This window comes from Mustela putorius, unplaced genomic scaffold (assembly GCF_011764305.1).
Source record: "Mustela putorius furo isolate JIRA1106 unplaced genomic scaffold, ASM1176430v1.1 tig00001114_pilon_pilon_pilon, whole genome shotgun sequence".
Classification (NCBI taxonomy): Eukaryota; Metazoa; Chordata; class Mammalia; order Carnivora; family Mustelidae; genus Mustela; species Mustela putorius.
Window position 1 is genome coordinate 479,106 of NW_025421575.1, and position 12,695 is coordinate 491,800.

At 40.1% G+C, this 12,695-nt stretch overlaps 1 pseudogene; it reads left to right on the forward strand.

Moving 5' to 3' along the window:
* The first annotated feature begins 249 nt into the window (after positions 1-249).
* On the forward strand, positions 250-1,966 carry LOC123393977 (annotated as a pseudogene).
* The last annotated feature ends 10,729 nt before the right edge of the window (positions 1,967-12,695 follow it).

Here is a 12,695-nt window from a genome sequence, read left to right on the forward strand (position 1 = left end):
CAGCATGGTTTGAGGATTCCCTGGGTCACATACTGGGAGAGAAATTTCCCCTTCTTGGAGTGCATTTGGGAGAGGTAGCACAGCTTCTCAGGGGATAAAAGAGCCGGTGAACAGTCGTTAGCATAGAAAGAGACACCTGCTGAGGGGAGCAGACCTTGGTGTAGCTTTTTGCTGCACTTTACCATAAATTCAAAGCCCCAGCATGGTAGTGCAACTGCTTCTCTGGGACTAACTGATATCAGCCACAGCATGAGAAGATCCTCCCCCAGAGAATCAGCCCAGGTCCATACCTCACAGATCTCTAAAATTTGGAGTTTAGAAATTGCTGCCTTCCTGAGATCAAACACAGGAGTACTGTGTCGCCTGGCAGACAGTCAGCTAGGACACAGCCAGGGTAAAAGCAGGTATCTGACAGAATCCAGGAACACAAGAAAGAGATTGTTCACTCTTCTTGTGAGGGTTTCCTGAACAGTGGCAAGTGTGAATTCCCCACTTTGGGAACATGAGAGCGGGGCGTCACCATTTTCCCCATCCCCAACACTGACAGACTTCAGTGAGCAACCCAGCACCCCCAATGGAAGCTGGAACCACTTACACCCAGGTCCACCCTCTGCACCCTGCAGGTGCATTTTTACTAGGACAAGTTGGCCTAAGAACCAGGACAGCAGTCCCTTCCTAGAAGACCATATGATTAAACTCATATTTGAAAGTTAAGAACCAAAACAGATGAACATAGGGGAACGGGGAAAAAGAGAGAGGAAAGCAAAATCATAAGAGACTCAACTATAGAGAACAAATCGGGTTGATGGAGGGAGGTGGTTAGGGGTAGGCTAAATGGGTGACGGGTGTTAAGGAGGGCACTTGTGATGAACACTGGGTGTTTTATGTAAGTGATGAATCACTAAATTCCACAGCTGAAACCAATTTTTACATATAGGTTAATTAACCAGAATAAAATAAAAACTTGGAATCAAATAAATAAATAAATAAATAAGAAAATCCCAGTGACTGAAATGACAACAATCTTCAAAGCCTGAGACTTTTTGTCTGAAAATCAACTTCAGACCATAAAATTCCAACAGAGAAAGGAATCTTTTGTGCAGGACTTGCTTCTGCTTTGGGAGGAAAAGCGTGCAAGTCTCAATGACACAGACCTTTTAGACATCAAATATACTTAATTTCATCAGCACCAGAAAGTGTGGCATATTTTTCAGATGAGTAAAGAACCAGGTGAAGACACTGACCTTTTTGATATGGAACAATTCAAAAGATCATTTTTAAAAAAATTCTTCAGAGAGCATTTAAAAATGTGAGTCTGCCTCAGAGACGCTGAGGAAAATGCAGTATGGATTCAAGTTGCCTGGAATACGGTATAGAAAGCCAAACCGGTACAAACCTACTTATGTGGTGTATTATTCCCAGATTCCCTATGCCTTCATTTCTTCCTGACAGCTGAAGAGCTTCTGGGTCAGGCACTGATAGCTGGTAACAACCACCATAAGATTGTGAATATGGACCTCAGTGGCCAGCATCTGGGCTCTCTTAAATCTGTTGTTTTTAAACAGTATAATCAGATATTTGAAACTCACTTCTACAAGAAAGAACACTTGAGCTGGATATACACATGGATTCAGTGATCATTCATAAAAACAATAAAGAGGGAGTCAAGGGAGTAACTCAAGAAACTTTTGGAAACTATCCTCAACCAAGACTAGAATTTTCACAAAATAAGCTTGAAATAAAATTCAAAATGACTTAAATGGAGACATCTTGGCTGAGAGAAAAGAACCACTCTGGTGCCTAAAAATGTTCTCTAGCTCACATCTTCTGGACAGGTTGAAATCCTTAGCACCAGCCGGTATTGCAAATGCACCACTTCCTCCATTGCTCACTTGTATATCCAGTAAGGGAATGTATTATTTTAAAATTAGATATCTCTAATAAGAGATATGTGGTTTTGTAAACAGAATACTCCCTTGACTATACTGCATATGCATTTCAGTTAACAGCTAGCTGGATGGCTTCTATTTATAAACTTGTGTTTTAGAAATTCACTCTTGATATTGACAAGTTTAAAATGTTTATATGATTGTTGGGACTGATTCCTTCCTCCTCCACTGTGAACTCCTCTCCCTCCACACCCTGCAAAGCATAGCAATTGTGGACCTTTAAAAAGTGACAAGATGTCCTTTTTCTCACTCCTATCTCTCCTTGATCCTGGAGAGATCATGTTATAATTACTTGTTTCAAGCTAGTTTCAGTTGCTTAAGCCTTGAATCATGGAAAGAAGCAGCAAGAAACTATACTCAACTTGACACTTTCTGGGAAAAATCATAAAAGTGATCCATTTAGAAGGTAGAGCTGTGTCTGTTAAGTTATCCTGGAGGTAGCATATCAGATGATTCAGTTATATAAAATAATAGTTTCATTGCAAATATGATACTGTTCATAATCTGTTTTACCATACATATGACATTCAAATGCAACAACACTTGCTGATTAGGAATCTGGTTACAATGACCAACCACTGTTTTGGATTGATGGCTTTAACCTGCATTAGGGACTGTCAGCAATCCAAAATAGTGGGTGTTAAAACTGTTTAAATTATAACACATCTAATTTGGACTTTGAGTTCCCAAGATTATCTGTGATTGTGATTACTGCTTTTAGTATTAAATACTTGCTGATTTGTGAATAAAGATCTTTAGGAATTGATTTTTTAAAAATGAAAGAAAAGGGGATGGGAGACAAAATGGCAGAGAAGTAGGAGGTGCTGTTTCAACCTGTCCCCTAAAGCAAGCTGATTACCTGTCAAAGAACTCTGATCACCCATGAAATCAGCCTGAGATTAGAATTTTACACTTCTAGATCTCTATGGGGGCAGAAGATGCCAGTGAACAAGTAAAGTGGAGTGGGAACATCGGACTAATATTGGAAGATAAACAAAAGGGGGAGGGAGCCACCAGAAGCAACCCATTGGAAAATAATACCCCAATACAAGACTGCCCTGTGATTGGGGACCAGCATTAAGTTGGAGTCTGGCTGAAAGCACTCAAAAAGAGCAAAAGATCTTAAGGGGAAATTGGTGGAATTGGTCAGGGACAGGGACTTAAGCCCATGGACCCAGGACTGCCACCGCCAGCGAGGAATCAGAGTGCAGCAAAGAAACCAGGTCTTGGTCCCTGAGCCGCCTGTGCACCTGAGAGCATCTGGGTGCTGGTGCCCGTCAGGTAGTCTGGGGTAGACACCATCCAGTGCTCTCTAGAACCACAGCCTTCTGTGCTCTGCAGGTGTGCTGCGCGACAGGACCAGGGTCTGAGTTGCGCCCCACACACTTCCCAGTGAGAGGTGCGTGCAGGCGCCAGCCAGTGCTCTCCAGGACCAGGAGATTCTGAACACTCTCAGCCCAGACCAGAGTGAAAATCTCAGTGCGCTATCTCTGGTTGGAACCTCTCTGGCGGCCCAGACAGCCACAGCTAGTATTTCTCATGGTTTTGGGAACAAGCAGGAGTTCCCATGACCCCAGAGACCATGACTAGGGATGTCCTCTGCCAGTGGCAGAGGGAGAATTTATGTGCTCTGGAGCACCCAGAGGGGAACAGACTGAGGCTTCTCTCTGAGATGGAGGACTGGGCACAGTTTGCTTTCCTTTAAACCTCCAAAGAACCACTGAAAGCCACCAAGGGGAGAGAAAACAAATGACCAAACAAACCAAAAAAACCTCCAGAGAACAAAAGCCTGAAAAACCGGTTTCCTCAGAGCCCAGCCCCTTGATGGAGGTAGGAGGACTCAACTCTAGCAAGACTCCCAGAAAAAACATGTGGCAGGCCCCTCCCCCAGAAAGCCAGCCAAAACAAAAACAAAAACAAAAAACAAACAAAAAAACCACACAAGAGGACAACCACCACTACTTCATAGATACGACTTTTATTTTTAATTCATTCCCACTTTTCTGATTCTTTTCATTGTTATTATATAACTTTTTAACCTATTTACCATCACAATGAGATGTTCAGTACATCAAATTCCATAATAACCTTTTAACCTGAACTTTTTTGATACATACACCTGTGTTTTTCATTTGCTTTTCTGTTTTTCTATTTTATTTTATTCTTTTTTAATATTCATATAGAGATAAGCTTCAAGGTAATCCCTTTTCCCCAATCAATGTTACCCCTATATGTAAACCAGTTTTAATTATCTCAGTTGAATCCTTTAACAAAGATTGATATATCTTGATAGATATATCCAGAAGAATCAAAATAACCTTCCTTGCCCACACTGAGAATTTATAACCACCCTCCCATCTTTTTCTTCTGTCAGTGTTTCTGTGTACTTGTTTTTGTTCTGGTAGTATATAAATATTATACTTGGGGTTCATTTTGAGGGGTTCTTTTTATTTATTTTTTTCTCCTTGTCATCTACTTTTGTTGGTCATTTTCCTTGTCCATTTTTGTTTGTATACTTTATAAATCTTACCTTTGGGGACCATTTGGGCTGGGCCTTCTCTTTTATATTTTCTTTTTTTTTTTTTCTTTTTTTCCTGCCTCTCTCTCTCTCTTTCCTTTTTTTTTTTTTTGTTTTGTTTTGTTTTGTTTTGTTTTGTTTTTTTCATTCTTTTTGGTGGGGAATCTCAATTGCTCAGAAGCATTCCAGAGTGCAGCTTGCCTGCACCACATTGATACATCAAGCTACACATCCCCTCAGCCATATCTCACCAAAATGACTAGGAAGAGGAATGCCCAACATAGGAAAAATTCAGAGACTGAACCCTCTTCATCAGAGCTTTTGGATATGGACATAAACAGTATGTCAGAAAGGGAATTCAGGCTAACAATTATTCAGGCAATAGCTAGGTTGGAGAAAGCCTTTGGTGACAAGATGGAATTGATTAGGGCAGAAGTGAAAGCCATCAGAGATGACGTTAACAATGCTCTCAGTGAGTTCCAATAGAACCTAAATTCTCTAAAACCTAGGGTAACTGAGACAGAAGATAGAATTAGTGATCTGGAGGACAAACTGATAGAGAAAAAGGATCAGGAGGAAGCCTGGAATAAACAGGTTAGAAGCCATGAAAACAGAATTAGGGAAATAAATGATGCCATGAAACATTCCAACATCAGAATAATTGGAATCCCTGAGGGGAAAGAGAAAGAATGAAGACTAGAAGATATAGTTGAACAAATTCTCCATGAAAATTTTCCCAATTTGGAGAATGGAACCAGCGTTCGTGTACTAGAGGCAGAAGGGTCTCCCCCCAAGATCACAGAATCTAGAAAGACCTCGAGACACATGATTGTGAAAATGATGAATCATAATTTTAGACAGGAGCTCTTGAAAGCAGCTAGGGGGAAGAGTATCCTTATATACAGAGGAAAGCCTATCAGAATAACATCAGACCTGTCCACAGAAGCCTGGAAAGCCAGAAAGGGTTTGCAAGATGTATTCAAGGCACTAAATGAGAAGAACATGCAACCAAGAATACTTTATCCAGCAAGACTCACATTCAAAATGGATGGAGCGATAAAGAGCTTCCAAGTCAGGAAAAGGTTAAAAAAGTATGTGACCACCAAGCCGGCACTGCAAGAAACATTAAGGGGAGTTCTATAAAAGAGGAAAAAACCCAAGAATATCATTGAACAGAAAATATATGGAGACAATCTATAGAAATACAGACTTCACAGGTAACACTACGTCAATAAAAACATATCTCTCAATAATCACTCTCAAGGTGAATGGCCTAAATGCATCCATAAAATGGCACAGGGTTGCAGATTGGATAAAATGACAGTACCCATCCCTATGTTGTCTACAAGAGACCCATTTTGAACCTAAGGATACATACAGACTGAAAATGAAGGGATGGAGAAGCATCTTTTATGCCAATTGGCCTCAAAAGAAGGATGGGATAGCGATTCTCATATCAAATAAATTAGATTTTAAACTAAAGACTGTAGTCAGAGATACAGAAGGACACTACATAATTCTTAAAGGGTCTATCCACCAAGAAGATCTAACAATTGTAAATATTTATGCCATCAGTATAGAAGCAGCCAACTACATAAGACAACTGTTAATCAAGATAAAGAATAATGCTGATATGAATAAATTAATAGTAGGAGACCATAACACACCACTCTCAGCAGTAGACAGATCATCCAAGCAGAAAATCAATAAAGAAACAAGAGCATTGAATGACACATTGGACCAGATGGGCCTCATAGATATACACAAAACATTCCACCCTAAAACAACAGAATACTCATTCTTCTCGAGTGCAAATGGAACCTTCTCCAGAACAGACCACATAGTGGGTCACAAATCAGGGCTCAACTGATACCAAAAGATTGAGATTTCTCCCTGCATATTCTCAGATCACAATGCTTTGAAACTGCAGCTCAACCACAAGGAGAAGTTTGGAAGGAATTCAAACACCTGGAAGCTAAAGACCACCTTGCTTAAGAATGCTTGGATCAACCAGGAAATCAAAGAAGAACATAAAAAATTCATGGAAACCAATGAGAATGAAGACACTTTTGTCCAAAACCTATGGGATACAGCAAAGGCGGTCCTCAGGGGGAAATACATAGCCATCCAAGCCTCCCTCAGAAAAATTGAAAAATTCAGAATACACCAGCTGTCTCTACACCTTAAAGAACTGAAGAATCAAAAACAAATTAAGCCAATTCCAGACACAAGAAGGGAAGATTAGAGCAGAGACCAATGAGATAGAAACTAGAGATCCAGTAGAAGGGATCAATGAAATTAAAGCTGGTTTTTTGAGAGAATCAATAAGATCGATAAACCATTGGCCAATGAGAGAAGGCCCAAATTAATAAAATTATGAATGAAAAGGGAGAGATCACAACTAACACCAAGGAAATAGAAACAATCATCAGAAATTATCAGCAACAGTTATATGCCAATAAGTTAAGCAACCTAGATAAAATGGATGCATTCCTGGAAAACTATAAACTTCCAAACTAAACCAGAAAGAAATTGACAACTTGAATAGACTGATATCTAGTAACGAGATTGAAGCAGTGATCAAAAACCTCCCAAAAAAACAAGAGCCCAGGACCTGAGAGATTCCCTTGAGAATTCTACCAAACTTTCAAAGAAGAAATAACACCAATTCTCCTGAAGCTGTTTCAAAAAATAGAAACAGAAGGAAAACTTCCAGACTCTTTATGAAGCCAGCATTACCCTTATCCCCAAACCAGGCAAAGACCCCACCAAAAAGGAGAATTTCAGACCAATATCCCTGATGAAAATGGATGCTGAGATTCTCAACAAGAACCTAGCTCATAGGATCTAGCAATACATTAAAAAGATTATCCACCATGACCAGGTGGGATTCATCCCTGGGTTGCAAGGATGGTTCAACTTTCGCAAATCAATCAATGTGATAAAACAAATCAATAAGGGAAGAGAGAAGAACCACATTGTCCTCTCAATTGATGCAGAAAACGCATTTGACAAGATACAGCATCCATTCCTGATTAAAACGCTTCAAAGTATAGGGATAGAAGGAACATTTCTGAACTTCATAAAATCTATCTATGAAAAACCCACAGCAAATATCATCCTCAATGGGAAAAAGCTGATAGCCTTCCCTTTGAGATCAGGAACACGACAAGGATGCCCACTCTCACCACTCTTGTTCAACATAGTATTAGAAGCCCTAGGAACAGCAACAGCAACAAAAAAGAGAAATAAAAAGTATTCAAATTGGCAATGAAGAAGTCAAACTCTCTCTCTTCGCAGATGACATAATACTTTATATGGAAACCCCAAAAGACTCTACCCTCAAGATACTAGAACTCATACAGCAATTCAGTAATGTGGCAGGATACAAAATCAATGTACAGTAATCAGTTGCTTTCTTATACACTAACAATGAAAATACAGAAAGGGAAATGAGAGTATCAATTCCATTTACTATAGCACCAAGAACCATAAGATACCTGGGAATAAACCTAACCAAAGAGGTAAAGGATCTGTACTCGAGGAACTACAGAACACTCATGAAAGACATTGAAGAAGACACAAAAAGATGGATGACCATTCCATGCTCATGGATTGGAAAAATAAACATTGTTAAAATGTCTATACTGCCTAGAGAAATCTATACTATATTTACCCCAATGATACAGATGTAGTGAAAAGAAGGGCCATCTGTACCCCAATGTTCATAGCAGCAATGGCCAGAGTCGCCAAACTGTGGAAATAACCAAGATGCCCTTCAACGGACAAATGGATAAAGAAGATGTGGTCCATATACAATATGGAGTATTACGCCTCCATCAGAAAGGATGAATACCCAACTTTTGTATCAACATGGATGGGACTGGAAGAGATTATTTTGAGTGAAATAAGTCAAGCAGAGAAAGTCAGTTATCATATGGTTTCACTTATTTGTGGAGCATAACAAATAACACAGAGGAGATGGAGAGCAGAGGGGAGTTTGGGGGAAATTGGAGGGGAAGATGAACCATGAGAGACTATGGACTCTGGTAAACAATCTTAGGGTTTTGAAGGCGCGGGGGGTGGGAGGCTGGGTGAGTCTGGTGGTGGGTATTATGGAGGGCACATATTGCATGGAGCACTTGGTGTGGTACATAAACAATGAATTCTGGTACACTGAGAAGAAATTTTTTTAAAAATAAATTAAAAAAATAAAATAAAAATAATAATAAATGAAAGAAAAAAAGGAAAAAGTAAATGGAGTCATAGAAGAAAAAGCCAATTTTGGATATGGTGACACCACCACTGTTTAGGGAGGTTTGATGTATGAAGACATAACATAAATTAGGAATCTGATTGTGATGACCAATCACTGATTTAGATTTATGGCTTGCATCTACATTAGGTATTATCAGCAATCCAAAATAGGTGTTAAAACTGTTCAAATTATAACACACCTAATTTTGACTTTTAGTTCCAAAGATTATCTGTGACTGTGATTACTGCTTTTAGTATTAAATATCACTGCCAACAGTGAAAAGATCTGTGGACATAAAGTATAAAATTTACATTCATCGTGGGCGCCTGGGTGGCTCAGTGGGTTAGGCTGCTGCCTTCGGCTCAGGTCATGATCTCAGGGTCCTGGGATCGAGTCCCGCATCGGGCTCTCTGCTCAGCGGGGAGCCTGCTTCCCTCTCTCTCTCTGCCTGCCTCTCTGTCTACTTGTGATCTCTCTCTGTCAAATAAATAAATAAAATCTTTAAAAAAAAAAATTTACATTCATCTTTATCCACATTTCCCAGTGGAGCCCCTGGCCCTGAGAATGTTTAATACTTCCTACGAAACAAGATACACCATGATGTGACTTCAACTGTTTTCTAGATAAACTCTACCACATAACAAAGTGATCCTCAAATTATTGTCACCCTGGATAATATTCTCTCTGGAAATGCTGTGAAAACCAAATGAAGGGACTAAACAAAATAAACAGTATACTCCACTCATTTTAAACCTATTATCTTGTTTCCATGAGGTTTCCCAGGTTACATAGGTCCAGTACTAGAGTACATGAACTAATATCAATTATTATTTTCCAATGTTGTTCAAAAATTAATAAGGCAAAATACTAGAACTCACTTGGCTTTCTTGCAAGACATAGCTATTCTTTCTTTTCCCTCTAGCCACTTGTCTGCAACTGAAGGTCTTATTTCTCTGAGCATTTCATTCCAACTTACACTATGAACCAGAGAAGGCCTAAGAGAAGGTTTTAAAGGTAAGGTTAATATTGTCCCAGTTTTCTTTTTTAATTAACATATAACATTATTTGCTTTAGGGGTACAGATTTGTGAATCATCAGTCTTATACAATTCATAGCACTCACCATAGCACATACCCTCCCCAATGTCCATAACCCAGCCACCCTATCCCTCCCCCCACTTCCCATGTCCCAGTTTTTCTTAATCCCTTTTCCTGTCCTCTCAGAGACTTATGAGCCTTATATTCTCCAGCTTCTTCACCAACTTCTTTCAAAATATGATCTGTTCTTAAATTTTATCTTTTAGTGCTAGAATGGTAAATAAATTTTATCTTGTGTAACAACTCTAAATTTTTAGTAGTAGCTACCTGAAATGCTATGTAAAGGATAATGGGACTGTATACAGTTGTTTTGAGTTATGGAAAGAATAGTGGGCTACTATAAGAATGAAAATCAATAATTCAATGGCTTAAACAAATACTCTCTTTCCTACATGACACCCCTAATGCAGAAAATTCAAGTCAGGGGGGCAACTCTATTTCTTAGTCATTCAGGGACTTATTTTCTTACCAAGTAACTGTACTTTCATCTCATAGGGAATGATTGTCATTGTATGGTTGAAGGTAGCGTAGGTTGAAGGTAGTTATTACGTCTATGTTGCAGGTGGTGGGAAGAGGTGAGAGAGTGGAAAGGTAATAATACACTAAGTCTTAAGAGCCAGGTCCAGAAATAGCACACATCACTTCCACCCACATTTCAATGGTTATAACAATCATACATGGAAGTGCAAAGGAGGCTGGAAATTGTAGTCCAGCTGAGCAGCCACATGTCAAGCAAGAAGGGAAGATTGTATTTTTTCAGGCAATTAGCAGTCTCTTGGGACTAAGCCTACCAGAATTAAGTGCCAAAACTTTAATACTATCTGCCATAGGTTGGAAGAACCTGACGTGTGGTGTTTTTGTACCTGCACCCAATATAACAGCAGTGCTTTGCCCATAGGTGATGCTCAACAAATATCTGGTAGGGAAATCAGAGGGGGAGATGAACATGAGAGACTATAGAAACTCTGAGAAACTCTGAGAAACAAACTGAGGATTTTGGGGGGGGGGTAGCCTGGTGATGGGTATTAAGGAGGGCATGTATTGCATGGACCACTGGGTGTTATACACAAACAGTATTTCATGGAATACTACATCAAAAACTAAAATGTACTGTATGGTGACTAACATGATACAATAAAAAGATAGTCCCTGTTTGTCACATATTAAAGATTCAAAGACTTATCTCTAAATAATGGAATTTCAGACATCAGTTACCAAGAAGGGGAAATACAGGCTTGAGAAATAAGGCCTTCTTGTACCTTGGAAGTCACACCACATAGGCTATATAGCTATAGTTCTGCCTATATAGCTATATATATATAGCTATACTATATAACTATACTATATAGTTACTACAGCTATACTATATAGCTCTGCCTATATGAAAGGCTAACTCTGTAAAAGTGAGATTACGGTGTTCCAGGGATATCAGGAAATATCAGGAAATGGACAGGCAGAACTTGACAAGGTAAAGCTGTAAACACTAAGGTGAGAAAGAATCAGAATACAGACAAGGGTTATAAAGTCAACTAAATAGCATTGGTATCTGGTTAATCGGCCAATTAGATAAATGTGCACTCTCCCCCCTACCAAATTAACATGTTTTGGGCCTCTACGATATACAAGCCCTTGCTTGATAACAGGGTCTTTCTGTGGCCTGCTATTCTAAAGACTGCACTTAAGAATATGTAAGAATAGAGACTACTTCAGCTAGCAGGAGATCAACTAGATCGCTTATCTAAAGATTGCAAACACCTGCAAATCCATCCGCAGATCGGCAGATCAAAGAGAAGAAGAACAGCAATTCTAGAAACAGAAAAACAACCACTTTCTGAAAGGTAGGACTGGCGAAGTGAATCCAAAGGGACGGGAAAATAGACCCCGGGGGGAGGGGCCGGCTCCCAGTAAGCCTCGGAGCAACGGAGCACAAAAATCAGGACTTTTAAAAGTCTGTTCCGCTGAGGGACACCACTCCAGAGGCTAAACCGGGGCGAAGCCTACGCGGGGTCAGCGTGGCCTCAGGTCCCGCAGGGTCACGGAAGGATCGGGGGTGTCTGAGTGTCACAGAGCTTGCAGGTATTGGAATGGGAAAGCCGGCTACAGACAGAGCCGACAGTAAGCTCACAGCTCGGTGTTACCTTGAACCGGTCGCAGGCTCGGTGACCTCGGAGCGCGGCCGGAGGTCAGGCAGACGGGAGTAACTGGGCGCTGTACTCTGAGGGTGTACTGAGGAGTGGGGCCCTGGGCTCTCGGCTCCTCCTGGCCGGAGACCAGGAGGCAGCCATTTGTATTCTCGTCCTCTGGAACTCTACGGAAAGCGCTCAGGGAACAAAAGCTCCTGAAAGCAAACCTGAGCGGATTACTCAGCCCCTGGTAAGGGCGGTGCAATTCCGCCTGGGAAAAAGACACTTGAGAATGACTACACCAGGCCCCTCCCTCAGAAGATCAACAAGAAATCCAGCCAAGACCAAGTTCACCTACCAAGGAGTGTGGTTTCAATACCAAGGAGAGCAGCAGAATTCCAGAGGAGGAGAAAGCAAAGCACGGAACACATGGCTTTCTCCCTGTGATTTTTTAGTCTTGCAGTTAATTTAATTTTTTTCTTTTTCATTTTTTTTCCTCTTCTTTTGCTAAAATTTTTTTTAACTTTTACCCTTTTCCTTTTTAAGGCTTTTTAACTAGATTATCAAATATATATACTTTATCTTTTTTTTTACTTTTCTTTATTCGTTTTCTTTTTTTAATTCTTTTTTTTTTTTCCTTTCTTTCTTTTCTTCTTATCCCCTTTCTCCCCCCTCACGATTTGGGATCTCTTCTGATTTGGTTAAAGCATATTTTCCTGGGGTAGTTGCCACCCTTTTAGTATTTTACTT